The sequence below is a fragment of the Hyperolius riggenbachi genome, chromosome 1, assembly GCF_040937935.1.
Source record: "Hyperolius riggenbachi isolate aHypRig1 chromosome 1, aHypRig1.pri, whole genome shotgun sequence".
Classification (NCBI taxonomy): domain Eukaryota; kingdom Metazoa; phylum Chordata; class Amphibia; order Anura; family Hyperoliidae; genus Hyperolius; species Hyperolius riggenbachi.
Genome location: NC_090646.1, coordinates 413652714 through 413677372, shown reverse-complemented (window position 1 = coordinate 413677372; position 24659 = coordinate 413652714). Strand labels below are relative to the sequence as shown.

General features: G+C 46.6%; 54 non-coding genes across 54 annotated transcripts; all 54 read left to right on the top strand.

The window, feature by feature from the left end:
• The first annotated feature begins 84 nt into the window (after nt 1-84).
• On the top strand, nt 85-167 carry TRNAL-CAG (transfer RNA leucine (anticodon CAG)). Its single transcript has one exon. It is a non-coding gene; the product is annotated as a tRNA-Leu (tRNA).
• A 103-nt stretch (nt 168-270) lies between these two features.
• Nucleotides 271-343, top strand: TRNAT-UGU (transfer RNA threonine (anticodon UGU)). The gene has a single exon. It is a non-coding gene; the product is annotated as a tRNA-Thr (tRNA).
• A 467-nt stretch (nt 344-810) lies between these two features.
• On the top strand, nt 811-893 carry TRNAL-CAG (transfer RNA leucine (anticodon CAG)). Its single transcript has one exon. It is a non-coding gene; the product is annotated as a tRNA-Leu (tRNA).
• Nucleotides 894-995: 102 nt separating this feature from the next.
• TRNAT-UGU (transfer RNA threonine (anticodon UGU)) lies at nt 996-1068 on the top strand. Its single transcript has one exon. It is a non-coding gene; the product is annotated as a tRNA-Thr (tRNA).
• A 467-nt stretch (nt 1069-1535) lies between these two features.
• TRNAL-CAG (transfer RNA leucine (anticodon CAG)) lies at nt 1536-1618 on the top strand. Its single transcript has one exon. It is a non-coding gene; the product is annotated as a tRNA-Leu (tRNA).
• Nucleotides 1619-1709: 91 nt separating this feature from the next.
• On the top strand, nt 1710-1782 carry TRNAT-UGU (transfer RNA threonine (anticodon UGU)). The gene has a single exon. It is a non-coding gene; the product is annotated as a tRNA-Thr (tRNA).
• Nucleotides 1783-2248: 466 nt separating this feature from the next.
• On the top strand, nt 2249-2331 carry TRNAL-CAG (transfer RNA leucine (anticodon CAG)). Its single transcript has one exon. It is a non-coding gene; the product is annotated as a tRNA-Leu (tRNA).
• Nucleotides 2332-3160: 829 nt separating this feature from the next.
• On the top strand, nt 3161-3233 carry TRNAT-UGU (transfer RNA threonine (anticodon UGU)). The gene has a single exon. It is a non-coding gene; the product is annotated as a tRNA-Thr (tRNA).
• A 466-nt stretch (nt 3234-3699) lies between these two features.
• On the top strand, nt 3700-3782 carry TRNAL-CAG (transfer RNA leucine (anticodon CAG)). The gene has a single exon. It is a non-coding gene; the product is annotated as a tRNA-Leu (tRNA).
• A 646-nt stretch (nt 3783-4428) lies between these two features.
• TRNAL-CAG (transfer RNA leucine (anticodon CAG)) lies at nt 4429-4511 on the top strand. The gene has a single exon. It is a non-coding gene; the product is annotated as a tRNA-Leu (tRNA).
• A 649-nt stretch (nt 4512-5160) lies between these two features.
• On the top strand, nt 5161-5243 carry TRNAL-CAG (transfer RNA leucine (anticodon CAG)). The gene has a single exon. It is a non-coding gene; the product is annotated as a tRNA-Leu (tRNA).
• Nucleotides 5244-5349: 106 nt separating this feature from the next.
• On the top strand, nt 5350-5422 carry TRNAT-UGU (transfer RNA threonine (anticodon UGU)). Its single transcript has one exon. It is a non-coding gene; the product is annotated as a tRNA-Thr (tRNA).
• Nucleotides 5423-5891: 469 nt separating this feature from the next.
• On the top strand, nt 5892-5974 carry TRNAL-CAG (transfer RNA leucine (anticodon CAG)). The gene has a single exon. It is a non-coding gene; the product is annotated as a tRNA-Leu (tRNA).
• Nucleotides 5975-6077: 103 nt separating this feature from the next.
• Nucleotides 6078-6150, top strand: TRNAT-UGU (transfer RNA threonine (anticodon UGU)). The gene has a single exon. It is a non-coding gene; the product is annotated as a tRNA-Thr (tRNA).
• Nucleotides 6151-6616: 466 nt separating this feature from the next.
• TRNAL-CAG (transfer RNA leucine (anticodon CAG)) lies at nt 6617-6699 on the top strand. Its single transcript has one exon. It is a non-coding gene; the product is annotated as a tRNA-Leu (tRNA).
• A 645-nt stretch (nt 6700-7344) lies between these two features.
• Nucleotides 7345-7427, top strand: TRNAL-CAG (transfer RNA leucine (anticodon CAG)). Its single transcript has one exon. It is a non-coding gene; the product is annotated as a tRNA-Leu (tRNA).
• A 102-nt stretch (nt 7428-7529) lies between these two features.
• Nucleotides 7530-7602, top strand: TRNAT-UGU (transfer RNA threonine (anticodon UGU)). Its single transcript has one exon. It is a non-coding gene; the product is annotated as a tRNA-Thr (tRNA).
• A 468-nt stretch (nt 7603-8070) lies between these two features.
• TRNAL-CAG (transfer RNA leucine (anticodon CAG)) lies at nt 8071-8153 on the top strand. Its single transcript has one exon. It is a non-coding gene; the product is annotated as a tRNA-Leu (tRNA).
• Nucleotides 8154-8802: 649 nt separating this feature from the next.
• Nucleotides 8803-8885, top strand: TRNAL-CAG (transfer RNA leucine (anticodon CAG)). Its single transcript has one exon. It is a non-coding gene; the product is annotated as a tRNA-Leu (tRNA).
• Nucleotides 8886-8988: 103 nt separating this feature from the next.
• Nucleotides 8989-9061, top strand: TRNAT-UGU (transfer RNA threonine (anticodon UGU)). Its single transcript has one exon. It is a non-coding gene; the product is annotated as a tRNA-Thr (tRNA).
• Nucleotides 9062-9527: 466 nt separating this feature from the next.
• TRNAL-CAG (transfer RNA leucine (anticodon CAG)) lies at nt 9528-9610 on the top strand. Its single transcript has one exon. It is a non-coding gene; the product is annotated as a tRNA-Leu (tRNA).
• Nucleotides 9611-10254: 644 nt separating this feature from the next.
• TRNAL-CAG (transfer RNA leucine (anticodon CAG)) lies at nt 10255-10337 on the top strand. Its single transcript has one exon. It is a non-coding gene; the product is annotated as a tRNA-Leu (tRNA).
• A 102-nt stretch (nt 10338-10439) lies between these two features.
• TRNAT-UGU (transfer RNA threonine (anticodon UGU)) lies at nt 10440-10512 on the top strand. Its single transcript has one exon. It is a non-coding gene; the product is annotated as a tRNA-Thr (tRNA).
• A 468-nt stretch (nt 10513-10980) lies between these two features.
• Nucleotides 10981-11063, top strand: TRNAL-CAG (transfer RNA leucine (anticodon CAG)). The gene has a single exon. It is a non-coding gene; the product is annotated as a tRNA-Leu (tRNA).
• A 649-nt stretch (nt 11064-11712) lies between these two features.
• TRNAL-CAG (transfer RNA leucine (anticodon CAG)) lies at nt 11713-11795 on the top strand. Its single transcript has one exon. It is a non-coding gene; the product is annotated as a tRNA-Leu (tRNA).
• A 102-nt stretch (nt 11796-11897) lies between these two features.
• TRNAT-UGU (transfer RNA threonine (anticodon UGU)) lies at nt 11898-11970 on the top strand. The gene has a single exon. It is a non-coding gene; the product is annotated as a tRNA-Thr (tRNA).
• Nucleotides 11971-12436: 466 nt separating this feature from the next.
• On the top strand, nt 12437-12519 carry TRNAL-CAG (transfer RNA leucine (anticodon CAG)). Its single transcript has one exon. It is a non-coding gene; the product is annotated as a tRNA-Leu (tRNA).
• Nucleotides 12520-13163: 644 nt separating this feature from the next.
• Nucleotides 13164-13246, top strand: TRNAL-CAG (transfer RNA leucine (anticodon CAG)). Its single transcript has one exon. It is a non-coding gene; the product is annotated as a tRNA-Leu (tRNA).
• A 644-nt stretch (nt 13247-13890) lies between these two features.
• TRNAL-CAG (transfer RNA leucine (anticodon CAG)) lies at nt 13891-13973 on the top strand. The gene has a single exon. It is a non-coding gene; the product is annotated as a tRNA-Leu (tRNA).
• Nucleotides 13974-14080: 107 nt separating this feature from the next.
• On the top strand, nt 14081-14153 carry TRNAT-UGU (transfer RNA threonine (anticodon UGU)). The gene has a single exon. It is a non-coding gene; the product is annotated as a tRNA-Thr (tRNA).
• A 468-nt stretch (nt 14154-14621) lies between these two features.
• Nucleotides 14622-14704, top strand: TRNAL-CAG (transfer RNA leucine (anticodon CAG)). The gene has a single exon. It is a non-coding gene; the product is annotated as a tRNA-Leu (tRNA).
• A 641-nt stretch (nt 14705-15345) lies between these two features.
• On the top strand, nt 15346-15428 carry TRNAL-CAG (transfer RNA leucine (anticodon CAG)). The gene has a single exon. It is a non-coding gene; the product is annotated as a tRNA-Leu (tRNA).
• A 102-nt stretch (nt 15429-15530) lies between these two features.
• Nucleotides 15531-15603, top strand: TRNAT-UGU (transfer RNA threonine (anticodon UGU)). Its single transcript has one exon. It is a non-coding gene; the product is annotated as a tRNA-Thr (tRNA).
• A 563-nt stretch (nt 15604-16166) lies between these two features.
• On the top strand, nt 16167-16239 carry TRNAT-UGU (transfer RNA threonine (anticodon UGU)). The gene has a single exon. It is a non-coding gene; the product is annotated as a tRNA-Thr (tRNA).
• A 467-nt stretch (nt 16240-16706) lies between these two features.
• Nucleotides 16707-16789, top strand: TRNAL-CAG (transfer RNA leucine (anticodon CAG)). The gene has a single exon. It is a non-coding gene; the product is annotated as a tRNA-Leu (tRNA).
• Nucleotides 16790-16892: 103 nt separating this feature from the next.
• Nucleotides 16893-16965, top strand: TRNAT-UGU (transfer RNA threonine (anticodon UGU)). Its single transcript has one exon. It is a non-coding gene; the product is annotated as a tRNA-Thr (tRNA).
• A 467-nt stretch (nt 16966-17432) lies between these two features.
• Nucleotides 17433-17515, top strand: TRNAL-CAG (transfer RNA leucine (anticodon CAG)). The gene has a single exon. It is a non-coding gene; the product is annotated as a tRNA-Leu (tRNA).
• A 106-nt stretch (nt 17516-17621) lies between these two features.
• TRNAT-UGU (transfer RNA threonine (anticodon UGU)) lies at nt 17622-17694 on the top strand. The gene has a single exon. It is a non-coding gene; the product is annotated as a tRNA-Thr (tRNA).
• A 467-nt stretch (nt 17695-18161) lies between these two features.
• TRNAL-CAG (transfer RNA leucine (anticodon CAG)) lies at nt 18162-18244 on the top strand. Its single transcript has one exon. It is a non-coding gene; the product is annotated as a tRNA-Leu (tRNA).
• Nucleotides 18245-18347: 103 nt separating this feature from the next.
• TRNAT-UGU (transfer RNA threonine (anticodon UGU)) lies at nt 18348-18420 on the top strand. The gene has a single exon. It is a non-coding gene; the product is annotated as a tRNA-Thr (tRNA).
• Nucleotides 18421-18947: 527 nt separating this feature from the next.
• On the top strand, nt 18948-19020 carry TRNAT-UGU (transfer RNA threonine (anticodon UGU)). The gene has a single exon. It is a non-coding gene; the product is annotated as a tRNA-Thr (tRNA).
• Nucleotides 19021-19487: 467 nt separating this feature from the next.
• TRNAL-CAG (transfer RNA leucine (anticodon CAG)) lies at nt 19488-19570 on the top strand. Its single transcript has one exon. It is a non-coding gene; the product is annotated as a tRNA-Leu (tRNA).
• A 103-nt stretch (nt 19571-19673) lies between these two features.
• Nucleotides 19674-19746, top strand: TRNAT-UGU (transfer RNA threonine (anticodon UGU)). Its single transcript has one exon. It is a non-coding gene; the product is annotated as a tRNA-Thr (tRNA).
• A 468-nt stretch (nt 19747-20214) lies between these two features.
• Nucleotides 20215-20297, top strand: TRNAL-CAG (transfer RNA leucine (anticodon CAG)). Its single transcript has one exon. It is a non-coding gene; the product is annotated as a tRNA-Leu (tRNA).
• Nucleotides 20298-20401: 104 nt separating this feature from the next.
• TRNAT-UGU (transfer RNA threonine (anticodon UGU)) lies at nt 20402-20474 on the top strand. Its single transcript has one exon. It is a non-coding gene; the product is annotated as a tRNA-Thr (tRNA).
• A 468-nt stretch (nt 20475-20942) lies between these two features.
• Nucleotides 20943-21025, top strand: TRNAL-CAG (transfer RNA leucine (anticodon CAG)). The gene has a single exon. It is a non-coding gene; the product is annotated as a tRNA-Leu (tRNA).
• Nucleotides 21026-21620: 595 nt separating this feature from the next.
• TRNAL-CAG (transfer RNA leucine (anticodon CAG)) lies at nt 21621-21703 on the top strand. The gene has a single exon. It is a non-coding gene; the product is annotated as a tRNA-Leu (tRNA).
• A 104-nt stretch (nt 21704-21807) lies between these two features.
• Nucleotides 21808-21880, top strand: TRNAT-UGU (transfer RNA threonine (anticodon UGU)). Its single transcript has one exon. It is a non-coding gene; the product is annotated as a tRNA-Thr (tRNA).
• A 466-nt stretch (nt 21881-22346) lies between these two features.
• On the top strand, nt 22347-22429 carry TRNAL-CAG (transfer RNA leucine (anticodon CAG)). The gene has a single exon. It is a non-coding gene; the product is annotated as a tRNA-Leu (tRNA).
• Nucleotides 22430-22534: 105 nt separating this feature from the next.
• Nucleotides 22535-22607, top strand: TRNAT-UGU (transfer RNA threonine (anticodon UGU)). Its single transcript has one exon. It is a non-coding gene; the product is annotated as a tRNA-Thr (tRNA).
• Nucleotides 22608-23076: 469 nt separating this feature from the next.
• TRNAL-CAG (transfer RNA leucine (anticodon CAG)) lies at nt 23077-23159 on the top strand. The gene has a single exon. It is a non-coding gene; the product is annotated as a tRNA-Leu (tRNA).
• A 101-nt stretch (nt 23160-23260) lies between these two features.
• TRNAT-UGU (transfer RNA threonine (anticodon UGU)) lies at nt 23261-23333 on the top strand. The gene has a single exon. It is a non-coding gene; the product is annotated as a tRNA-Thr (tRNA).
• A 466-nt stretch (nt 23334-23799) lies between these two features.
• TRNAL-CAG (transfer RNA leucine (anticodon CAG)) lies at nt 23800-23882 on the top strand. Its single transcript has one exon. It is a non-coding gene; the product is annotated as a tRNA-Leu (tRNA).
• A 644-nt stretch (nt 23883-24526) lies between these two features.
• Nucleotides 24527-24609, top strand: TRNAL-CAG (transfer RNA leucine (anticodon CAG)). The gene has a single exon. It is a non-coding gene; the product is annotated as a tRNA-Leu (tRNA).
• Nucleotides 24610-24659: the final 50 nt, after the last annotated feature.

The following is a 24659-nucleotide window of genomic DNA, read 5'->3' as shown; positions in this document are numbered from 1 at the left end:
CATGTCTTGATTGAAGGCTTCGTAGAAGACCACAATTCAGCTCTCTCAACCACCCTACTTTCCGGTGGCACAATGCACCTCCGTGTCAGGATGGCCGAGCGGTCTAAGGCGCTGCGTTCAGGTCGCAGTCTCCCCTGGAGGCGTGGGTTCAAATCCCACTTCTGACAGCGTTTGCATGGTTTTTTCACGGTTCCCCTACCTGCTAGTCTTTCACAGCCAAGAACGTTTTTTTGTTTTTTTTTTTAACACATTTACACAACAGAGCACTGTGGCTCTATAGCTCAGGGGTTAGAGCACTGGTCTTGTAAACCAGGGGTCGTGAGTTCAAATCTCACTAGGGCCTAAGCGTTATTTCATGCGCTGTATCTTTCTTTCCTGACAACCTATTTTCTTTCACCAGCTGTCTTATCAAAAACCGCCACTGCCTCTAGGTCAACTCCCCTTACATGAAAGATCACATTACATTCAACCCTGGTCAAGGTTCACAACATTGACCCCACTTTGAGCAAAAAAAAAAAAAAAACCTTACTGGCTCCAAGAAGACTTAGACCACATTCATAACATTCTCTTCCTAAAAAGAGAGCGGCCGTATTCCGTTCTTCTGGATGGCCAAGAAGCCAACACTGGTGCTTATGCCACCATTCATGGGTTGGCCTAATAACGGTAGCTATGATTCTAGAGCTGGAGGCTGCCTTACTTCTGCCCTCAAGGGCTAGGTGCCATTCACATGTCTTGATTGAAGGCTTCGTAGAAGACCACAATTCAGCTCTCTCAACCACCCTACTTTCCGGTGGCACAATGCACCTCCGTGTCAGGATGGCCGAGTGGTCTAAGGCGCTGCGTTCAGGTTGCAGTCTCCCCTGGAGGCGTGGGTTCAAATCCCACTTCTGACAGCGTTTGCATGGTTTTTTCACGGTTCCCCTACCTGCTAGTCTTTCACAGCCAAGAACGTTTTTTTTTTTTTTTTTTAACACATTTACACAACAGAGCACTGTGGCTCTATAGCTCAGGGGTTAGAGCACTGGTCTTGTAAACCAGGGGTCGTGAGTTCAAATCTCACTAGGGCCTAAGCGTTATTTCATGCGCTGTATCTTTCTTTCCTGACAACCTATTTTCTTTCACCAGCTGTCTTATCAAAAACCGCCACTGCCTCTAGGTCAACTCCCCTTACATGAAAGATCACATTACATTCAACCCTGGTCAAGGTTCACAACATTGACCCCACTTTGAGCAAAAAAAAAAAAAAAACCTTACTGGCTCCAAGAAGACTTAGACCACATTCATAACATTCTCTTCCTAAAAAGAGAGCGGCCGTATTCCGTTCTTCTGGATGGCCAAGAAGCCAACACTGGTGCTTATGCCACCATTCATGGGTTGGCCTAATAACGGTAGCTATGATTCTAGAGCTGGAGGCTGCCTTACTTCTGCCCTCAAGGGCTAGGTGCCATTCACATGTCTTGATTGAAGGCTTCGTAGAAGACCACAATTCAGCTCTCTCAACCACCCTACTTTCCGGTGGCACAATGCACCTCCGTGTCAGGATGGCCGAGCGGTCTAAGGCGCTGCGTTCAGGTCGCAGTCTCCCCTGGAGGCGTGGGTTCAAATCCCACTTCTGACAGCGTTTGCATGGTTTTTTCACGGTTCCCCTACCTGCTAGTCTTTCATAGCCAAGAACGTTTTTTTAACACATTTACACAACAGAGCACTGTGGCTCTATAGCTCAGGGGTTAGAGCACTGGTCTTGTAAACCAGGGGTCGTGAGTTCAAATCTCACTAGGGCCTAAGCGTTATTTCATGCGCTGTATCTTTCTTTCCTGACAACCTATTTTCTTTCACCAGCTGTCTTATCAAAAACCGCCACTGCCTCTAGGTCAACTCCCCTTACATGAAAGATCACATTACATTCAACCCTGGTCAAGGTTCACAACATTGACCCCACTTTGAGCAAAAAAAAAAAAAAACCTTACTGGCTCCAAGTAGACTTAGACCACATTCATAACATTCTCTTCCTAAAAAGAGAGCGGCCGTATTCCGTTCTTCTGGATGGCCAAGAAGCCAACACTGGTGCTTATGCCACCATTCATGGGTTGGCCTAATAACGGTAGCTATGATTCTAGAGCTGGAGGCTGCCTTACTTCTGCCCTCAAGGGCTAGGTGCCATTCACATGTCTTGATTGAAGGCTTCGTAGAAGACCACAATTCAGCTCTCTCAACCACCCTACTTTCCGGTGGCACAATACACCTCCGTGGCAGGATGGCCGAGCGGTCTAAGGCGCTGCGTTCAGATCGCAGTCTCCCCTGGAGGCGTGGGTTCAAATCCCACTTCTGACAGCGTTTGCATGGTTTTTTCACGGTTCCCCTACCTGCTAGTCTTTCACAGCCAAGAACGTTTTTTTTTTTTTTTTTTTTAACACATTTACACAACAGAGCACTGTGGCTCTATAGCTCAGGGGTTAGAGCACTGGTCTTGTAAACCAGGAGTCGTGAGTTCAAATCTCACTAGGGCCTAAGTGTTATTTCATGCGCTGTATCTTTCTTTCCTGACAACCTATTTTCTTTCACCAGCTGTCTTATCAAAAACCGCCACTGCCTCTAGGTCAATTTCCCTTACATGAAAGATCACATTACATTCAACCCTGGTCAAGGTTCACAACATTGACCCCACTTTGAGCAAAAAAAAAAAAAAACCTTACTGGCTCCAAGAAGACTTAGACCACATTCATAACATTCTCTTCCTAAAAAGAGAGCGGCCGTATTCCGTTCTTCTGGATGGCCAAGAAGCCAACACTGGTGCTTATGCCACCATTCATGGGTTGGCCTAATAACGGTAGCTATGATTCTAGAGCTGGAGGCTGCCTTACTTCTGCCCTCAAGGGCTAGGTGCCATTCACATGTCTTGATTGAAGGCTTCGTAGAAGACCACAATTCAGCTCTCTCAACCACCCTACTTTCCGGTGGCACAATGCACCTCCGTGTCAGGATGGCCGAGCGGTCTAAGGCGCTGTGTTCAGGTCGCAGTCTTCCCTGGAGCCGTGGGTTCAAATCCCACTTCTGACAGCGTTTGCATGGTTTTTTCACGGTTCCCCTACCTGCTAGTCTTTCACAGCCAAGAACTTTTTTTTTTTTTTTTTTTTAACACATTTACACAACAGAGCACTGTGGCTCTATAGCTCAGGGGTTAGAGCACTGGTCTTGTAAACCAGGGGTCGTGAGTTCAAATCTCACTAGGGCCTAAGCGTTATTTCATGCGCTGTATCTTTCTTTCCTGACAACCTATTTTCTTTCACCAGCTGTCTTATCAAAAACCGCCACTGCCTCTAGGTCAACTCCCCTTACATGAAAGATCACATTACATTCAACCCTGGTCAAGGTTCACAACATTGACCCCACTTTGAGCAAAAAAAAAAAAAAACCTTACTGGCTCCAAGTAGACTTAGACCACATTCATAACATTCTCTTCCTAAAAAGAGAGCGGCCGTATTCCGTTCTTCTGGATGGCCAAGAAGCCAACACTGGTGCTTATGCCACCATTCATGGGTTGGCCTAATAACGGTAGCTATGATTCTAGAGCTGGAGGCTGCCTTACTTCTGCCCTCAAGGGCTAGGTGCCATTCACATGTCTTGATTGAAGGCTTCGTAGAAGACCACAATTCAGCTCTCTCAACCACCCTACTTTCCGGTGGCACAATGCACCTCCGTGTCAGGATGGCCGAGCGGTCTAAGGCGCTGCGTTCAGGTCGCAGTCTCCCCTGGAGGCGTGGGTTCAAATCCCACTTCTGACAGCGTTTGCATGGTTTTTTCACGGTTCCCCTACCTGCTAGTCTTTCACAGCCAAGAACGTTTTTTTTTTTTTTTTTTTTTAACACATTTACACAACAGAGCACTGTGGCTCTATAGCTCAGGGGTTAGAGCACTGGTCTTGTAAACCAGGGGTCGTGAGTTTAAATCTCACTAGGGCCTAAGCGTTATTTCATGTGCTGTATCTTTCTTTCCTGACAACCTATTTTCTTTCACCAGCTGTCTTATCAAAAACCGCCACTGCCTCTAGGTCAACTCCCCTTACATGAAAGATCACATTACATTCAACCCTGGTCAAGGTTCACAACATTGACCCCACTTTGAGCAAAAAAAAAAAAAAAAACCTTACTGGCTCCAAGAAGACTTAGACCACATTCATAACATTCTCTTCCTAAAAAGAGAGCGGCCGTATTCCGTTCTTCTGGATGGCCAAGAAGCCAACACTGGTGCTTATGCCACCATTCATGGGTTGGCCTAATAACGGTAGCTATGATTCTAGAGCTGGAGGCTGCCTTACTTCTGCCCTCAAGGGCTAGGTGCCATTCACATGTCTTGATTGAAGGCTTCGTAGAAGACCACAATTCAGCTCTCTCAACCACCCTACTTTCCGGTGGCACAATGCACCTCCGTGTTAGGATGGCCGAGCGGTCTAAGGCGCTGCGTTCAGGTCGCAGTCTCCCCTGGAGGCGTGGGTTCAAATCCCACTTCTGACAGCATTTGCATGGTTTTTTCACGGTTCCCCTACCTGCTAGTCTTTCACAGCCAAGAACGTTTTTTTTTTTTTTTTTTTTTTAAACGCATTTACACAACAGAGCACTGTGGCTCTAGAGCTCAGGGGTTAGAGCACTGGTCTTGTAAACCAGGGGTCGTGAGTTCAAATCTCACTAGGGCCTAAGTGTTATTTCATGTGCTGTATCTTTCTTTCCTGACAACCTATTTTCTTTCACCAGCTGTCTTATCAAAAACCGCCACTGCCTCTAGGTCAACTCCCCTTACATGAAAGATCACATTGCATTCAACCCTGGTCAAGGTTCACAACATTGACCCCACTTTGAGCAAAAAAAAAAAAACAAATCCTTACTGGCTCCAAGAAGACTTAGACCACATTCATAACATTCTCTTCCTAAAAAGAGAGCGGCCGTATTCCGTTCTTCTGGATGACCAAGAAGCCAACACTGGTGCTTATGCCACCATTCATGGGTTGGCCTAATAACGGTAGCTATGATTCTAGAGCTGGAGGCTGCCTTACTTCTGCCCTCAAGGGCTAGGTGCCATTCACATGTCTTGATTGAAGGCTTCGTAGAAGACCACAATTCAGCTCTCTCAACCACCCTACTTTCCGGTGGCACAATGCACCTCCGTGTCAGGATGGCCGAGCGGTCTAAGGCGCTGCGTTCAGGTCGCAGTCTCCCCTGGAGGTGTGGGTTCAAATCCCACTTCTGACAGCGTTTGCATGGTTTTTTCACGGTTCCCCTACCTGCTAGTCTTTCACAGCCAAGAACGTTTTTTTTTTTTTTTTTTTTTAAACGCATTTACACAACAAAGCACTGTGGCTCTATAGCTCAGGGGTTAGAGCACTGGTCTTGTAAACCAGGGGTCGTGAGTTCAAATCTCACTAGGGCCTAAGTGTTATTTCATGCGCTGTATCTTTCTTTCCTGACAACCTATTTTCTTTCACCAGCTGTCTTATCAAAAACCGCCACTGCCTCTAGGTCAACTCCCCTTACATGAAAGATCACATTACATTCAACCCTGGTCAAGGTTCACAACATTGACCCCACTTTGAGCAAAAAAAAAAAAACAAATCCTTACTGGCTCCAAGAAGACTTAGACCACATTCATAACATTCTCTTCCTAAAAAGAGAGCGGCCGTATTCCGTTCTTCTGGATGACCAAGAAGCCAACACTGGTGCTTATGCCACCATTCATGGGTTGGCCTAATAACGGTAGCTATGATTCTAGAGCTGGAGGCTGCCTTACTTCTGCCCTCAAGGGCTAGGTGCCATTCACATGTCTTGATTGAAGGCTTCGTAGAAGACCACAATTCAGCTCTCTCAACCACCCTACTTTCCGGTGGCACAATGCACCTCCGTGTCAGGATGGCCGAGCGGTCTAAGGCGCTGCGTTCAGGTCGCAGTCTCCCCTGGAGGTGTGGGTTCAAATCCCACTTCTGACAGCGTTTGCATGGTTTTTTCACGGTTCCCCTACCTGCTAGTCTTTCACAGCCAAGAACGTTTTTTTTTTTTTTTTTTTAACACATTTACACAACAAAGCACTGTGGCTCTATAGCTCAGGGGTTAGAGCACTGGTCTTGTAAACCAGGGGTCGTGAGTTCAAATCTCACTAGGGCCTAAGCGTTATTTCATGCGCTGTATCTTTCTTTCCTGACAACCTATTTTCTTTCACCAGCTGTCTTATCAAAAACCGCCACTGCCTCTAGGTCAACTCCCCTTACATGAAAGATCACATTACATTCAACCCTGGTCAAGGTTCACAACATTGACCCCACTTTGAGCAAAAAAAAAAAAAAACCTTACTGGCTCCAAGAAGACTTAGACCACATTCATAACATTCTCTTCCTAAAAAGAGAGCGGCCGTATTCCGTTCTTCTGGATGGCCAAGAAGCCAACACTGGTGCTTATGCCACCATTCATGGGTTGGCCTAATAACGGTAGCTATGATTCTAGAGCTGGAGGCTGCCTTACTTCTGCCCTCAAGGGCTAGGTGCCATTCACATGTCTTGATTGAAGGCTTCGTAGAAGACCACAATTCAGCTCTCTCAACCACCCTACTTTCCGGTGGCACAATGCACCTCCGTGTCAGGATGGCCGAGCGGTCTAAGGCGCTGCGTTCAGGTCGCAGTCTCCCCTGGAGGCGTGGGTTCAAATCCCACTTCTGACAGCGTTTGCATGGTTTTTTCACGGTTCCCCTACCTGCTAGTCTTTCACAGCCAAGAACGTTTTTTTTTTTTTTTTTTTTTAACACATTTACACAACAGAGCACTGTGGCTCTATAGCTCAGGGGTTAGAGCACTGGTCTTGTAAACCAGGGGTCGTGAGTTCAAATCTCTCTAGGGCCTAAGCGTTATTTCATGCGCTGTATCTTTCTTTCCTGACAACCTATTTTCTTTCAACAGCTGTCTTATCAAAAACCGCCACTGCCTCTAGGTCAACTCCCCTTACATGAAAGATCACATTACATTCAACCCTGGTCAAGGTTCACAACATTGACCCCACTTTGAGCAAAAAAAAAAAAAAAACCTTACTGGCTCCAAGAAGACTTAGACCACATTCATAACATTCTCTTCCTAAAAAGAGAGCGGCCGTATTCCGTTCTTCTGGATGGCCAAGAAGCCAACACTGGTGCTTATGCCACCATTCATGGGTTGGCCTAATAACGGTAGCTATGATTCTAGAGCTGGAGGCTGCCTTACTTCTGCCCTCAAGGGCTAGGTGCCATTCACATGTCTTGATTGAAGGCTTTGTAGAAGACCACAATTCAGCTCTCTCAACCACCCTACTTTCCGGTGGCACAATGCACCTCCGTGTCAGGATGGCCGAGCGGTCTAAGGCGCTGCGTTCAGGTCGCAGTCTCCCCTGGAGGCGTGGGTTCAAATCCCACTTCTGACAGCGTTTGCATGGTTTTTTCACGGTTCCCCTACCTGCTAGTCTTTCACAGCCAAGAACGTTTGTTTTTTTTTTTTTTAACACATTTACACAACAGAGCACTGTGGCTCTATAGCTCAGGGGTTAGAGCACTGGTCTTGTAAACCAGGGGTCGTGAGTTCAAATCTCACTAGGGCCTAAGCGTTATTTCATGTGCTGTATCTTTCTTTCCTGACAACCTATTTTCTTTCACCAGCTGTCTTATCAAAAACCGCCACTGCCTCTAGGTCAACTCCCCTTACATGAAAGATCACATTACATTCAACCCTGGTCAAGGTTCACAACATTGACCCCACTTTGAGCAAAAAAAAAAAAAAAAACCTTACTGGCTCCAAGAAGACTTAGACCACATTCATAACATTCTCTTCCTAAAAAGAGAGCGGCCGTATTCCGTTCTTCTGGATGGCCAAGAAGCCAACACTGGTGCTTATGCCACCATTCATGGGTTGGCCTAATAACGGTAGCTATGATTCTAGAGCTGGAGGCTGCCTTACTTCTGCCCTCAAGGGCTAGGTGCCATTCACATGTCTTGATTGAAGGCTTCGTAGAAGACCACAATTCAGCTCTCTCAACCACCCTACTTTCCGGTGGCACAATGCACCTCCGTGTTAGGATGGCCGAGCGGTCTAAGGCGCTGCGTTCAGGTCGCAGTCTCCCCTGGAGGCGTGGGTTCAAATCCCACTTCTGACAGCATTTGCATGGTTTTTTCACGGTTCCCCTACCTGCTAGTCTTTCACAGCCAAGAACGTTTTTTTTTTTTTTTTTTTTTTAAACGCATTTACACAACAGAGCACTGTGGCTCTAGAGCTCAGGGGTTAGAGCACTGGTCTTGTAAACCAGGGGTCGTGAGTTCAAATCTCACTAGGGCCTAAGTGTTATTTCATGCGCTGTATCTTTCTTTCCTGACAACCTATTTTCTTTCACCAGCTGTCTTATCAAAAACTGCCACTGCCTCTAGGTCAACTCCCCTTACATGAAAGATCACATTACATTCAACCCTGGTCAAGGTTCACAACATTGACCCCACTTTGAGCAAAAAAAAAAAAACAAATCCTTACTGGCTCCAAGAAGACTTAGACCACATTCATAACATTCTCTTCCTAAAAAGAGAGCGGCCGTATTCCGTTCTTCTGGATGACCAAGAAGCCAACACTGGTGCTTATGCCACCATTCATGGGTTGGCCTAATAACGGTAGCTATGATTCTAGAGCTGGAGGCTGCCTTACTTCTGCCCTCAAGGGCTAGGTGCCATTCACATGTCTTGATTGAAGGCTTCGTAGAAGACCACAATTCAGCTCTCTCAACCACCCTACTTTCCGGTGGCACAATGCACCTCCGTGTCAGGATGGCCGAGCGGTCTAAGGCGCTGCGTTCAGGTCGCAGTCTCCCCTGGAGGTGTGGGTTCAAATCCCACTTCTGACAGCGTTTGCATGGTTTTTTCACGGTTCCCCTACCTGCTAGTCTTTCACAGCCAAGAACGTTTTTTTTTTTTTTTTTTTAACACATTTACACAACAAAGCACTGTGGCTCTATAGCTCAGGGGTTAGAGCACTGGTCTTGTAAACCAGGGGTCGTGAGTTCAAATCTCACTAGGGCCTAAGCGTTATTTCATGCGCTGTATCTTTCTTTCCTGACAACCTATTTTCTTTCACCAGCTGTCTTATCAAAAACCGCCACTGCCTCTAGGTCAACTCCCCTTACATGAAAGATCACATTACATTCAACCCTGGTCAAGGTTCACAACATTGACCCCACTTTGAGCAAAAAAAAAAAAAAACCTTACTGGCTCCAAGAAGACTTAGACCACATTCATAACATTCTCTTCCTAAAAAGAGAGCGGCCGTATTCCGTTCTTCTGGATGGCCAAGAAGCCAACACTGGTGCTTATGCCACCATTCATGGGTTGGCCTAATAACGGTAGCTATGATTCTAGAGCTGGAGGCTGCCTTACTTCTGCCCTCAAGGGCTAGGTGCCATTCACATGTCTTGATTGAAGGCTTCGTAGAAGACCACAATTCAGCTCTCTCAACCACCCTACTTTCCGGTGGCACAATGCACCTCCGTGTCAGGATGGCCGAGCGGTCTAAGGCGCTGCGTTCAGGTCGCAGTCTCCCCTGGAGGCGTGGGTTCAAATCCCACTTCTGACAGCGTTTGCATGGTTTTTTCACGGTTCCCCTACCTGCTAGTCTTTCACAGCCAAGAACGTTTTTTTTTTTTTTTTTTTTAACACATTTACACAACAGAGCACTGTGGCTCTATAGCTCAGGGGTTAGAGCACTGGTCTTGTAAACCAGGGGTCGTGAGTTCAAATCTCTCTAGGGCCTAAGCGTTATTTCATGCGCTGTATCTTTCTTTCCTGACAACCTATTTTCTTTCAACAGCTGTCTTATCAAAAACCGCCACTGCCTCTAGGTCAACTCCCCTTACATGAAAGATCACATTACATTCAACCCTGGTCAAGGTTCACAACATTGACCCCACTTTGAGCAAAAAAAAAAAAAAAACCTTACTGGCTCCAAGAAGACTTAGACCACATTCATAACATTCTCTTCCTAAAAAGAGAGCGGCCGTATTCCGTTCTTCTGGATGGCCAAGAAGCCAACACTGGTGCTTATGCCACCATTCATGGGTTGGCCTAATAACGGTAGCTATGATTCTAGAGCTGGAGGCTGCCTTACTTCTGCCCTCAAGGGCTAGGTGCCATTCACATGTCTTGATTGAAGGCTTTGTAGAAGACCACAATTCAGCTCTCTCAACCACCCTACTTTCCGGTGGCACAATGCACCTCCGTGTCAGGATGGCCGAGCGGTCTAAGGCGCTGCGTTCAGGTCGCAGTCTCCCCTGGAGGCGTGGGTTCAAATCCCACTTCTGACAGCGTTTGCATGGTTTTTTCACGGTTCCCCTACCTGCTAGTCTTTCACAGCCAAGAACGTTTGTTTTTTTTTTTTTTAACACATTTACACAACAGAGCACTGTGGCTCTATAGCTCAGGGGTTAGAGCACTGGTCTTGTAAACCAGGGGTCGTGAGTTCAAATCTCACTAGGGCCTAAGCGTTATTTCATGTGCTGTATCTTTCTTTCCTGACAACCTATTTTCTTTCACCAGCTGTCTTATCAAAAACCGCCACTGCCTCTAGGTCAACTCCCCTTACATGAAAGATCACATTACATTCAACCCTGGTCAAGGTTCACAACATTGACCCCACTTTGAGCAAAAAAAAAAAAAAAAACCTTACTGGCTCCAAGAAGACTTAGACCACATTCATAACATTCTCTTCCTAAAAAGAGAGCGGCCGTATTCCGTTCTTCTGGATGGCCAAGAAGCCAACACTGGTGCTTATGCCACCATTCATGGGTTGGCCTAATAACGGTAGCTATGATTCTAGAGCTGGAGGCTGCCTTACTTCTGCCCTCAAGGGCTAGGTGCCATTCACATGTCTTGATTGAAGGCTTCGTAGAAGACCACAATTCAGCTCTCTCAACCACCCTACTTTCCGGTGGCACAATGCACCTCCGTGTTAGGATGGCCGAGCGGTCTAAGGCGCTGCGTTCAGGTCGCAGTCTCCCCTGGAGGCGTGGGTTCAAATCCCACTTCTGACAGCATTTGCATGGTTTTTTCACGGTTCCCCTACCTGCTAGTCTTTCACAGCCAAGAACGTTTTTTTTTTTTTTTTTTTTTTAAACGCATTTACACAACAGAGCACTGTGGCTCTAGAGCTCAGGGGTTAGAGCACTGGTCTTGTAAACCAGGGGTCGTGAGTTCAAATCTCACTAGGGCCTAAGTGTTATTTCATGCGCTGTATCTTTCTTTCCTGACAACCTATTTTCTTTCACCAGCTGTCTTATCAAAAACTGCCACTGCCTCTAGGTCAACTCCCCTTACATGAAAGATCACATTACATTCAACCCTGGTCAAGGTTCACAACATTGACCCCACTTTGAGCAAAAAAAAAAAAACAAATCCTTACTGGCTCCAAGAAGACTTAGACCACATTCATAACATTCTCTTCCTAAAAAGAGAGCGGCCGTATTCCGTTCTTCTGGATGACCAAGAAGCCAACACTGGTGCTTATGCCACCATTCATGGGTTGGCCTAATAACGGTAGCTATGATTCTAGAGCTGGAGGCTGCCTTACTTCTGCCCTCAAGGGCTAGGTGCCATTCACATGTCTTGATTGAAGGCTTCGTAGAAGACCACAATTCAGCTCTCTCAACCACCCTACTTTCCGGTGGCACAATGCACCTCCGTGTCAGGATGGCCGAGCGGTCTAAGGCGCTGCGTTCAGGTCGCAGTCTCCCCTGGAGGTGTGGGTTCAAATCCCACTTCTGACAGCGTTTGCATGGTTTTTTCACGGTTCCCCTACCTGCTAGTCTTTCACAGCCAAGAACGTTTTTTTTTTTTTTTTTTAACACATTTACACAACAAAGCACTGTGGCTCTATAGCTCAGGGGTTAGAGCACTGGTCTTGTAAACCAGGGGTCGTGAGTTCAAATCTCACTAGGGCCTAAGCGTTATTTCATGCGCTGTATCTTTCTTTCCTGACAACCTATTTTCTTTCACCAGCTGTCTTATCAAAAACCGCCACTGCCTCTAGGTCAACTCCCCTTACATGAAAGATCACATTACATTCAACCCTGGTCAAGGTTCACAACATTGACCCCACTTTGAGCAAAAAAAAAAAAAAACCTTACTGGCTCCAAGAAGACTTAGACCACATTCATAACATTCTCTTCCTAAAAAGAGAGCGGCCGTATTCCGTTCTTCTGGATGGCCAAGAAGCCAACACTGGTGCTTATGCCACCATTCATGGGTTGGCCTAATAACGGTAGCTATGATTCTAGAGCTGGAGGCTGCCTTACTTCTGCCCTCAAGGGCTAGGTGCCATTCACATGTCTTGATTGAAGGCTTCGTAGAAGACCACAATTCAGCTCTCTCAACCACCCTACTTTCCGGTGGCACAATGCACCTCCGTGTCAGGATGGCCGAGCGGTCTAAGGCGCTGCGTTCAGGTCGCAGTCTCCCCTGGAGGCGTGGGTTCAAATCCCACTTCTGACAGCGTTTGCATGGTTTTTTCACGGTTCCCCTACCTGCTAGTCTTTCACAGCCAAGAACGTTTTTTTTTTTTTTTTTTTTAACACATTTACACAACAGAGCACTGTGGCTCTATAGCTCAGGGGTTAGAGCACTGGTCTTGTAAACCAGGGGTCGTGAGTTCAAATCTCTCTAGGGCCTAAGCGTTATTTCATGCGCTGTATCTTTCTTTCCTGACAACCTATTTTCTTTCAACAGCTGTCTTATCAAAAACCGCCACTGCCTCTAGGTCAACTCCCCTTACATGAAAGATCACATTACATTCAACCCTGGTCAAGGTTCACAACATTGACCCCACTTTGAGCAAAAAAAAAAAAAAAACCTTACTGGCTCCAAGAAGACTTAGACCACATTCATAACATTCTCTTCCTAAAAAGAGAGCGGCCGTATTCCGTTCTTCTGGATGGCCAAGAAGCCAACACTGGTGCTTATGCCACCATTCATGGGTTGGCCTAATAACGGTAGCTATGATTCTAGAGCTGGAGGCTGCCTTACTTCTGCCCTCAAGGGCTAGGTGCCATTCACATGTCTTGATTGAAGGCTTTGTAGAAGACCACAATTCAGCTCTCTCAACCACCCTACTTTCCGGTGGCACAATGCACCTCCGTGTCAGGATGGCCGAGCGGTCTAAGGCGCTGCGTTCAGGTCGCAGTCTCCCCTGGAGGCGTGGGTTCAAATCCCACTTCTGACAGCGTTTGCATGGTTTTTTCACGGTTCCCCTACCTGCTAGTCTTTCACAGCCAAGAACGTTTTTTTGTTGTTTTTTTTTAACACATTTACACAACAGAGCACTGTGGCTCTAGAGCTCAGGGGTTAGAGCACTGGTCTTGTAAACCAGGGGTCGTGAGTTCAAATCTCACTAGGGCCTAAGTGTTATTTCATGCGCTGTATCTTTCTTTCCTGACAACCTATTTTCTTTCACCAGCTGTCTTATCAAAAACCGCCACTGCCTCTAGGTCAACTCCCCTTACATGAAAGATCACATTACATTCAACCCTGGTCAAGGTTCACAACATTGACCCCACTTTGAGCAAAAAAAAAAAAAAAACCTTACTGGCTCCAAGAAGACTTAGACCACATTCATAACATTCTCTTCCTAAAAAGAGAGCGGCCGTATTCCGTTCTTCTGGATGGCCAAGAAGCCAACACTGGTGCTTATGCCACCATTCATGGGTTGGCCTAATAACGGTAGCTATGATTCTAGAGCTGGAGGCTGCCTTACTTCTGCCCTCAAGGGCTAGGTGCCATTCACATGTCTTGATTGAAGGCTTCGTAGAAGACCACAATTCAGCTCTCTCAACCACCCTACTTTCCGGTGGCACAATGCACCTCTGTGTCAGGATGGCTGAGCGGTCTAAGGCGCTGCGTTCAGGTCGCAGTCTCCCCTGGAGGCGTGGGTTCAAATCCCACTTCTGACAGCGTTTGCATGGTTTTTTCACGGTTCCCCTACCTGCTAGTCTTTCACAGCCAAGAACGTTTTTTTTTTTTTGTTTTTTTTTAACACATTTACACAACAGAGCACTGTGGCTCTATAGCTCAGGGGTTAGAGCACTGGTCTTGTAAACCAGGGGTCGTGAGTTCAAATCTCACTAGGGCCTAAGCGTTATTTCATGTGCTGTATCTTTCTTTCCTGACAACCTATTTTCTTTCACCAGCTGTCTTATCAAAAACCGCCACTGCCTCTAGGTCAACTCCCCTTACATGAAAGATCACATTACATTCAACCCTGGTCAAGGTTCACAACATTGACCCCACTTTGAGCAAAAAAAAAAAAAAAAACCTTACTGGCTCCAAGAAGACTTAGACCACATTCATAACATTCTCTTCCTAAAAAGAGAGCGGCCGTATTCCGTTCTTCTGGATGGCCAAGAAGCCAACACTGGTGCTTATGCCACCATTCATGGGTTGGCCTAATAACGGTAGCTATGATTCTAGAGCTGGAGGCTGCCTTACTTCTGCCCTCAAGGGCTAGGTGCCATTCACATGTCTTGATTGAAGGCTTCGTAGAAGACCACAATTCAGCTCTCTCAACCACCCTACTTTCCGGTGGCACAATGCACCTCCGTGTTAGGATGGCCGAGCGGTCTAAGGCGCTGCGTTCAGGTCGCAGTCTCCCCTGGAGGCGTGGGTTCAAATCCCACTTCTGACAGCGTTTGCATGGTTTTTTCACGGTTCCCCTACCTGCTAGTCTTTCACAGCCAAGAACGTTTTTTTTTTTTTTTTTAACACATTTACACAACAGAGCACTGTGGCTCTAGAGCTCAGGGGTTAGAGCACTGGTCTTGTAAACCAGGGGTCGTGAGTTCAAATCTCACTAGGGCCTAAGCGTTATTTCATGCGCTGTATCTTTCTTTCCTGACAACCTATTTTCTTTCACCAGCTGTCTTATCAAAAACCGCCACTGCCTCTAGGTCAACTCCCCTTACATGAAAGATCACATTACATTCAACCCTGGTCAAGGTTCACAACATTGACCCCACTTTGAGCAAAAAAAAAAAAAAAACCTTACTGGCTCCAAGAAGACTTAGACCACATTCATAACATTCTCTTCCTAAAAAGAGAGCGGCCGTATTCCGTTCTTCTGGATGGCCAAGAAGCCAACACTGGTGCTTATGCCACCATTCATGGGTTGGCCTAATAACGGTAGCTATGATTCTAGAGCTGGAGGCTGCCTTACTTCTGCCCTCAAGGGCTAGGTGCCATTCACATGTCTTGATTGAAGGCTTCGTAGAAGACCACAATTCAGCTCTCTCAACCACCCTACTTTCCGGTGGCACAATGCACCTCCGTGTCAGGATGGCCGAGCGGTCTAAGGCGCTGCGTTCAGGTCGCAGTCTCCCCTGGAGGCGTGGGTTCAAATCCCACTTCTGACAGCGTTTGCATGTTTTTTTCACGGTTCCCCTACCTGCTAGTCTTTCACAGCCAAGAATGTTTTTTTTTTTTTTTTTTAACACATTTACACAACAGAGCACTGTGGCTCTATAGCTCAGGGGTTAGAGCACTGGTCTTGTAAACCAGGGGTCGTGAGTTCAAATCTCACTAGGGCCTAAGCGTTATTTCATGCGCTGTATCTTTCTTTCCTGACAACCTATTTTCTTTCACCAGCTGTCTTATCAAAAACCGCCACTGCCTCTAGGTCAACTCCCCTTACATGAAAGATCACATTACATTCAACCCTGGTCAAGGTTCACAACATTGACCCCACTTTGAGCAAAAAAAAAAAAAAAACCTTACTGGCTCCAAGAAGACTTAGACCACATTCATAACATTCTCTTCCTAAAAAGAGAGCGGCCGTATTCCGTTCTTCTGGATGGCCAAGAATCCAACACTGGTGCTTATGCCACCATTCATGGGTTGGCCTAATAACGGTAGCTATGATTCTAGAGCTGGAGGCTGCCTTACTTCTGCCCTCAAGGGCTAGGTGCCATTCACATGTCTAAGCGGTCTAAGGCGCTGCGTTCAGGTCGCAGTCTCCCCTGGAGGCGTGGGTTCAAATCCCACTTCTGACAGCGTTTGCATGGTTTTTTCACGGTTCCCCTACCTGCTAGTCTTTCACAGCCAAGAACGTTTTTTTTTTTTTTTTTTAACACATTTACACAACAGAGCACTGTGGCTCTATAGCTCAGGGGTTAGAGCACTGGTCTTGTAAACCAGGGGTCGTGAGTTCAAATCTCACTAGGGCCTAAGCGTTATTTCATGTGCTGTATCTTTCTTTCCTGACAACCTATTTTCTTTCACCAGCTGTCTTATCTTAAACCGCCACTGCCTCTAGGTCAACTCCCCTTACATGAAAGATCACATTACATTCAACCCTGGTCAAGGTTCACAACATTGACCCCACTTTGAGCAAAAAAAAAAAAAAAACCTTACTGGCTCCAAGAAGACTTAGACCACATTCATAACATTCTCTTCCTAAAAAGAGAGCGGCCGTATTCCGTTCTTCTGGATGGCCAAGAAGCCAACACTGGTGCTTATGCCACCATTCATGGGTTGGCCTAATAACGGTAGCTATGATTCTAGAGCTGGAGGCTGCCTTACTTCTGCCCTCAAGGGCTAGGTGCCATTCACATGTCTTGATTGAAGGCTTCGTAGAAGACCACAATTCAGCTCTCTCAACCACCCTACTTTCCGGTGGCACAATGCACCTCCGTGTCAGGATGGCCGAGCGGTCTAAGGCGCTGCGTTCAGGTCGCAGTCTCCCCTGGAGGCGTGGGTTCAAATCCCACTTCTGACAGCGTTTGCATGGTTTTTTCACGGTTCCCCTACCTGCTAGTCTTTCACAGCCAAGAACGTTTTTTTTTTTTTTTTTTTAACACATTTACACAACAGAGCACTGTGGCTCTATAGCTCAGGGGTTAGAGCACTGGTCTTGTAAACCAGGGGTCGTGAGTTCAAATCTCACTAGGGCCTAAGTGTTATTTCATGCGCTGTATCTTTCTTTCCTGACAACCTATTTTCTTTCACCAGCTGTCTTATCAAAAACCGCCACTGCCTCTAGGTCAACTCCCCTTACATGAAAGATCACATTACATTCAACCCTGGTCAAGGTTCACAACATTGACCCCACTTTGAGCAAAAAAAAAAAAAAAACCTTACTGGCTCCAAGAAGACTTAGACCACATTCATAACATTCTCTTCCTAAAAAGAGAGCGGCCGTATTCCGTTCTTCTGGATGGCCAAGAAGCCAACACTGGTGCTTATGCCACCATTCATGGGTTGGCCTAATAACGGTAGCTATGATTCTAGAGCTGGAGGCTGCCTTACTTCTGCCCTCAAGGGCTAGGTGCCATTCACATGTCTTGATTGAAGGCTTCGTAGAAGACCACAATTCAGCTCTCTCAACCACCCTACTTTCCGGTGGCACAATGCACCTCCGTGTCAGGATGGCTGAGCGGTCTAAGGCGCTGCGTTCAGGTCGCAGTCTCCCCTGGAGGCGTGGGTTCAAATCCCACTTCTGACAGCGTTTGCATGGTTTTTTCACGGTTCCCCTACCTGCTAGTCTTTCACAGCCAAGAACGTTTTTTTTTTTTTTTTTTTTTTAACACATTTACACAACAGAGCACTGTGGCTCTATAGCTCAGGGGTTAGAGCACTGGTCTTGTAAACCAGGGGTCGTGAGTTCAAATCTCACTAGGGCCTAAGCGTTATTTCATGCGCTGTATCTTTCTTTCCTGACAACCTATTTTCTTTCACCAGCTGTCTTATCAAAAACCGCCACTGCCTCTAGGTCAACTCCCCTTACATGAAAGATCACATTACATTCAACCCTGGTCAAGGTTCACAACATTGACCCCACTTTGAGCAAAAAAAAAAAAAAAACCTTACTGGCTCCAAGAAGACTTAGACCACATTCATAACATTCTCTTCCTAAAAAGAGAGCGGCCGTATTCCGTTCTTCTGGATGGCCAAGAAGCCAACACTGGTGCTTATGCCACCATTCATGGGTTGGCCTAATAACGGTAGCTATGATTCTAGAGCTGGAGGCTGCCTTACTTCTGCCCTCAAGGGCTAGGTGCCATTCACATGTCTTGATTGAAGGCTTCGTAGAAGACCACAATTCAGCTCTCTCAACCACCCTACTTTCCGGTGGCACAATGCACCTCCGTGTCAGGATGGCCGAGCGGTCTAAGGCGCTGCGTTCAGGTCGCAGTCTCCCCTGGAGGCGTGGGTTCAAATCCCACTTCTGACAGCGTTTGCATGGTTTTTTCACGGTTCCCCTACCTGCTAGTCTTTCACAGCCAAGAACGTTTTTTTTTTTTTTTTTTTAACACATTTACACAACAGAGCACTGTGGCTCTATAGCTCAGGGGTTAGAGCACTGGTCTTGTAAACCAGGGGTCGTGAGTTCAAATCTCACTAGGGCCTAAGTGTTATTTCATGCGCTGTATCTTTCTTTCCTGACAACCTATTTTCTTTCACCAGCTGTCTTATCAAAAACCGCCACTGCCTCTAGGTCAACTCCCCTTACATGAAAGATCACATTACATTCAACCCTGGTCAAGGTTCACAACATTGACCCCACTTTAAGCAAAAAAAAAAAAAAACCTTACTGGCTCCAAGAAGACTTAGACCACATTCATAACATTCTCTTCCTAAAAAGAGAGCGGCCGTATTCCGTTCTTCTGGATGGCCAAGAAGCCAACACTGGTGCTTATGCCACCATTCATGGGTTGGCCTAATAACGGTAGCTATGATTCTAGAGCTGGAGGCTGCCTTACTTCTGCCCTCAAGGGCTAGGTGCCATTCACATGTCTTGATTGAAGGCTTCGTAGAAGACCACAATTCTGACAGCGTTTGCATGGTTTTTTCACGGTTCCCCTACCTGCTAGTCTTTCACAGCCAAGAACGTTTTTTTTTTTTTTTTTTAACACATTTACACAACAGAGCACTGTGGCTCTATAGCTCAGGGGTTAGAGCACTGGTCTTGTAAACCAGGGGTCGTGAGTTCAAATCTCACTAGGGCCTAAGCGTTATTTCATGCGCTGTATCTTTCTTTCCTGACAACCTATTTTCTTTCACCAGCTGTCTTATCAAAAACCGCCACTGCCTCTAGGTCAACTCCCCTTACATGAAAGATCACATTACATTCAACCCTGGTCAAGGTTCACAACATTGACCCCACTTTGAGCAAAAAAAAAAAAAAAACCTTACTGGCTCCAAGAAGACTTAGACCGCATTCATAACATTCTCTTCCTAAAAAGAGAGCGGCCGTATTCCGTTCTTCTGGATGGCCAAGAAGCCAACACTGGTGCTTATGCCACCATTCATGGGTTGGCCTAATAACGGTAGCTATGATTCTAGAGCTGGAGGCTGCCTTACTTCTGCCCTCAAGGGCTAGGTGCCATTCACATGTCTTGATTGAAGGCTTCGTAGAAGACCACAATTCAGCTCTCTCAACCACCCTACTTTCCGGTGGCACAATGCACCTCCGTGTCAGGATGGCCGAGCGGTCTAAGGCGCTGCGTTCAGGTCGCAGTCTCCCCTGGAGGCGTGGGTTCAAATCCCACTTCTGACAGCGTTTGCATGGTTTTTTCACGGTTCCCCTACCTGCTAGTCTTTCACAGCCAAGAACGTTTTTTTTTTTTTTTTTTAAACACATTTACACAACAGAGCACTGTGGCTCTATAGCTCAGGGGTTAGAGCACTGGTCTTGTAAACCAGGGGTCGTGAGTTCAAATCTCACTAGGGCCTAAGCGTTATTTCATGCGCTGTATCTTTCTTTCCTGACAACCTATTTTCTTTCACCAGCTGTCTTATCAAAAACCGCCACTGCCTCTAGGTCAACTCCCCTTACATGAAAGATCACATTACATTCAACCCTGGTCAAGGTTCACAACATTGACCCCACTTTGAGCAAAAAAAAAAAAAAAAACCTTACTGGCTCCAAGAAGACTTAGACCGCATTCATAACATTCTCTTCCTAAAAAGAGAGCGGCCGTATTCCGTTCTTCTGGATGGCCAAGAAGCCAACACTGGTGCTTATGCCACCATTCATGGGTTGGCCTAATAACGGTAGCTATGATTCTAGAGCTGGAGGCTGCCTTACTTCTGCCCTCAAGGGCTAGGTGCCATTCACATGTCTTGATTGAAGGCTTCGTAGAAGACCACAATTCAGCTCTCTCAACCACCCTACTTTCCGGTGGCACAATGCACCTCCGTGTCAGGATGGCCGAGCGGTCTAAGGCGCTGCGTTCAGGTCGCAGTCTCCCCTGGAGGCGTGGGTTCAAATCCCACTTCTGACAGCGTTTGCATGGTTTTTTCACGGTTCCCCTACCTGCTAGTCTTTCACAGCCAAGAACGTTTTTTTTTTTTTTTTTTTTAACACATTTACACAACAGAGCACTGTGGCTCTATAGCTCAGGGGTTAGAGCACTGGTCTTGTAAACCAGGGGTCGTGAGTTCAAATCTCACTAGGGCCTAAGCGTTATTTCATGCGCTGTATCTTTCTTTCCTGACAACCTATTTTCTTTCACCAGCTGTCTTATCAAAAACCGCCACTGCCTCTAGGTCAACTCCCCTTACATGAAAGATCACATTACATTCAACCCTGGTCAAGGTTCACAACATTGACCCCACTTTGAGCAAAAAAAAAACAAAAAACCTTACTGGCTCCAAGAAGACTTAGACCGCATTCATAACATTCTCTTCCTAAAAAGAGAGCGGCCGTATTCCGTTCTTCTGGATGGCCAAGAAGCCAACACTGGTGCTTATGCCACCATTCATGGGTTGGCCTAATAACGGTAGCTATGATTCTAGAGCTGGAGGCTGCCTTACTTCTGCCCTCAAGGGCTAGGTGCCATTCACATGTCTTGATTGAAGGCTTCGTAGAAGACCACAATTCAGCTCTCTCAACCACCCTACTTTCCGGTGGCACAATGCACCTCCGTGTCAGGATGGCCGAGCGGTCTAAGGCGCTGCGTTCAGGTCGCAGTCTCCCCTGGAGGCGTGGGTTCAAATCCCACTTCTGACAGCGTTTGCATGGTTTTTTCACGGTTCCCCTACCTGCTAGTCTTTCACAGCCAAGAACGTTTTTTTTTTTTTTTTTTTTAACACATTTACACAACAGAGCACTGTGTGAGTTCAAATCTCACTAGGGCCTAAGCGTTATTTCATGCGCTGTATCTTTCTTTCCTGACAACCTATTTTCTTTCACCAGCTGTCTTATCAAAAACCGCCACTGCCTCTAGGTCAACTCCCCTTACATGAAAGATCACATTACATTCAACCCTGGTCAAGGTTCACAACATTGACCCCACTTTGAGCAAAAAAAAAAAAAAACCTTACTGGCTCCAAGAAGACTTAGACCACATTCATAACATTCTCTTCCTAAAAAGAGAGCGGCCGTATTCCGTTCTTCTGGATGGCCAAGAAGCCAACACTGGTGCTTATGCCACCATTCATGGGTTGGCCTAATAACGGTAGCTATGATTCTAGAGCTGGAGGCTGCCTTACTTCTGCCCTCAAGGGCTAGGTGCCATTCACATGTCTTGATTGAAGGCTTCGTAGAAGACCACAATTCAGCTCTCTCAACCACCCTACTTTCCGGTGGCACAATGCACCTCCGTGTCAGGATGGCCGAGCGGTCTAAGGCGCTGCGTTCAGGTCGCAGTCTCCCCTGGAGGCGTGGGTTCAAATCCCACTTCTGACAGCGTTTGCATGGTTTTTTCACGGTTCCCCTACCTGCTAGTCTTTCACAGCCAAGAACGTTTTTTTTTTTTTTTTTTTTAACACATTTACACAACAGAGCACTGTGGCTCTATAGCTCAGGGGTTAGAGCACTGGTCTTGTAAACCAGGGGTCGTGAGTTCAAATCTCACTAGGGCCTAAGCGTTATTTCATGCGCTGTATCTTTCTTTCCTGACAACCTATTTTCTTTCACCAGCTGTCTTATCAAAAACCGCCACTGCCTCTAGGTCAACTCCCCTTACATGAAAGATCACATTACATTCAACCCTGGTCAAGGTTCACAACATTGACCCCACTTTGAGCAAAAAAAAAAAAAAACCTTACTGGCTCCAAGAAGACTTAGACCACATTCATAACATTCTCTTCCTAAAAAGAGAGCGGCCGTATTCCGTTCTTCTGGATGGCCAAGAAGCCAACACTGGTGCTTATGCCACCATTCATGGGTTGGCCTAATAACGGTAGCTATGATTCTAGAGCTGGAGGCTGCCTTACTTCTGCCCTCAAGGGCTAGGTGCCATTCACATGTCTTGATTGAAGGCTTCGTAGAAGACCACAATTCAGCTCTCTCAACCACCCTACTTTCCGGTGGCACAATGCACCTCCGTGTCAGGATGGCCGAGCGGTCTAAGGCGCTGCGTTCAGGTCGCAGTCTCCCCTGGAGGCGTGGGTTCAAATCCCACTTCTGACAGTGTTTGCATGGTTTTTTCACGGTTCCCCTACCTGCTAGTCTTTCACAGCCAAGAACGTTTTTTTTTTTTTTTTTTTTTAACACATTTACACAACAGAGCACTGTGGCTCTATAGCTCAGGGGTTAGAGCACTGGTCTTGTAAACCAGGGGTCGTGAGTTCAAATCTCACTAGGGCCTAAGCGTTATTTCATGCGCTGTATCTTTCTTTCCTGACAACCTATTTTCTTTCACCAGCTGTCTTATCAAAAACCGCCACTGCCTCTAGGTCAACTCCCCTTACATGAAAGATCACATTACATTCAACCCTGGTCAAGGTTCACAACATTGACCCCACTTTGAGCAAAAAAAAAAAAAAAAAACCTTACTGGCTCCAAGAAGACTTAGACCACATTCATAACATTCTCTTCCTAAAAAGAGAGCGGCCGTATTCCGTTCTTCTGGATGGCCAAGAAGCCAACACTGGTGCTTATGCCACCATTCATGGGTTGGCCTAATAACGGTAGCTATGATTCTAGAGCTGGAGGCTGCCTTACTTCTGCCCTCAAGGGCTAGGTGCCATTCACATGTCTTGATTGAAGGCTTCGTAGAAGACCACAATTCAGCTCTCTCAACCACCCTACTTTCCGGTGGCACAATGCACCTCCGTGTCAGGATGGCCGAGCGGTCTAAGGCGCTGCGTTCAGGTCGCAGTCTCCCCTGGAGGCGTGGGTTCAAATCCCACTTCTGACAGCGTTTGCATGGTTTTTTCACGGTTCCCCTACCTGCTAGTCTTTCACAGCCAAGAACTTTTTTTTTTTTTTTTTTAACACATTTACACAACAGAGCACTGTGGCTCTATAGCTCAGGGGTTAGAGCACTGGTCTTGTAAACCAGGGGTCGTGAGTTCAAATCTCACTAGGGCCTAAGCGTTATTTCATGCGCTGTATCTTTCTTTCCTGACAACCTATTTTCTTTCACCAGCTGTCTTATCAAAAACCGCCACTGCCTCTAGGTCAACTCCCCTTACATGAAAGATCACATTACATTCAACCCTGGTCAAGGTTCACAACATTGACCCCACTTTGAGCAAAAAAAAAAAAAAACCTTACTGGCTCCAAGAAGACTTAGACCACATTCATAACATTCTCTTCCTAAAAAGAGAGCGGCCGTATTCCGTTCTTCTGGATGGCCAAGAAGCCAACACTGGTGCTTATGCCACCATTCATGGGTTGGCCTAATAACGGTAGCTATGATTCTAGAGCTGGAGGCTGCCTTACTTCTGCCCTCAAGGGCTAGGTGCCATTCACATGTCTTGATTGAAGGCTTCGTAGAAGACCACAATTCAGCTCTCTCAACCACCCTACTTTCCGGTGGCACAATGCACCTCCGTGTCAGGATGGCTGAGCGGTCTAAGGCGCTGCGTTCAGGTCGCAGTCTCCCCTGGAGGCGTGGGTTCAAATCCCACTTCTGACAGCGTTTGCATGGTTTTTTCACGGTTCCCCTACCTGCTAGTCTTTCACAGCCAAGAACGTTTTTTTTTTTTTTTTTTTTAACACATTTACACAACAGAGAACTGTGGCTCTATAGCTCAGGGGTTAGAGCACTGGTCTTGTAAACCAGGGGTCGTGAGTTCAAATCTCTCTAGGGCCTAAGCGTTATTTCATGCGCTGTATCTTTCTTTCCTGACAACCTATTTTCTTTCAACAGCTGTCTTATCAAAAACCGCCACTGCCTCTAGGTCAACTCCCCTTACATGAAAGATCACATTACATTCAACCCTGGTCAAGGTTCACAACATTGACCCCACTTTGAGCAAAAAAAAAAAAAAAACCTTACTGGCTCCAAGAAGACTTAGACCACATTCATAACATTCTCTTCCTAAAAAGAGAGCGGCCGTATTCCGTTCTTCTGGATGGCCAAGAAGCCAACACTGGTGCTTATGCCACCATTCATGGGTTGGCCAAATAACGGTAGCTATGATTCTAGAGCTGGAGGCTGCCTTACTTCTGCCCTCAAGGGCTAGGTGCCATTCACATGTCTTGATTGAAGGCTTTGTAGAAGACCACAATTCAGCTCTCTCAACCACCCTACTTTCCGGTGGCACAATGCACCTCCGTGTCAGGATGGCCGAGCGGTCTAAGGCGCTGCGTTCAGGTCGCAGTCTCCCCTGGAGGCGTGGGTTCAAATCCCACTTCTGACAGCGTTTGCATGGTTTTTTCACGGTTCCCCTACCTGCTAGTCTTTCACAGC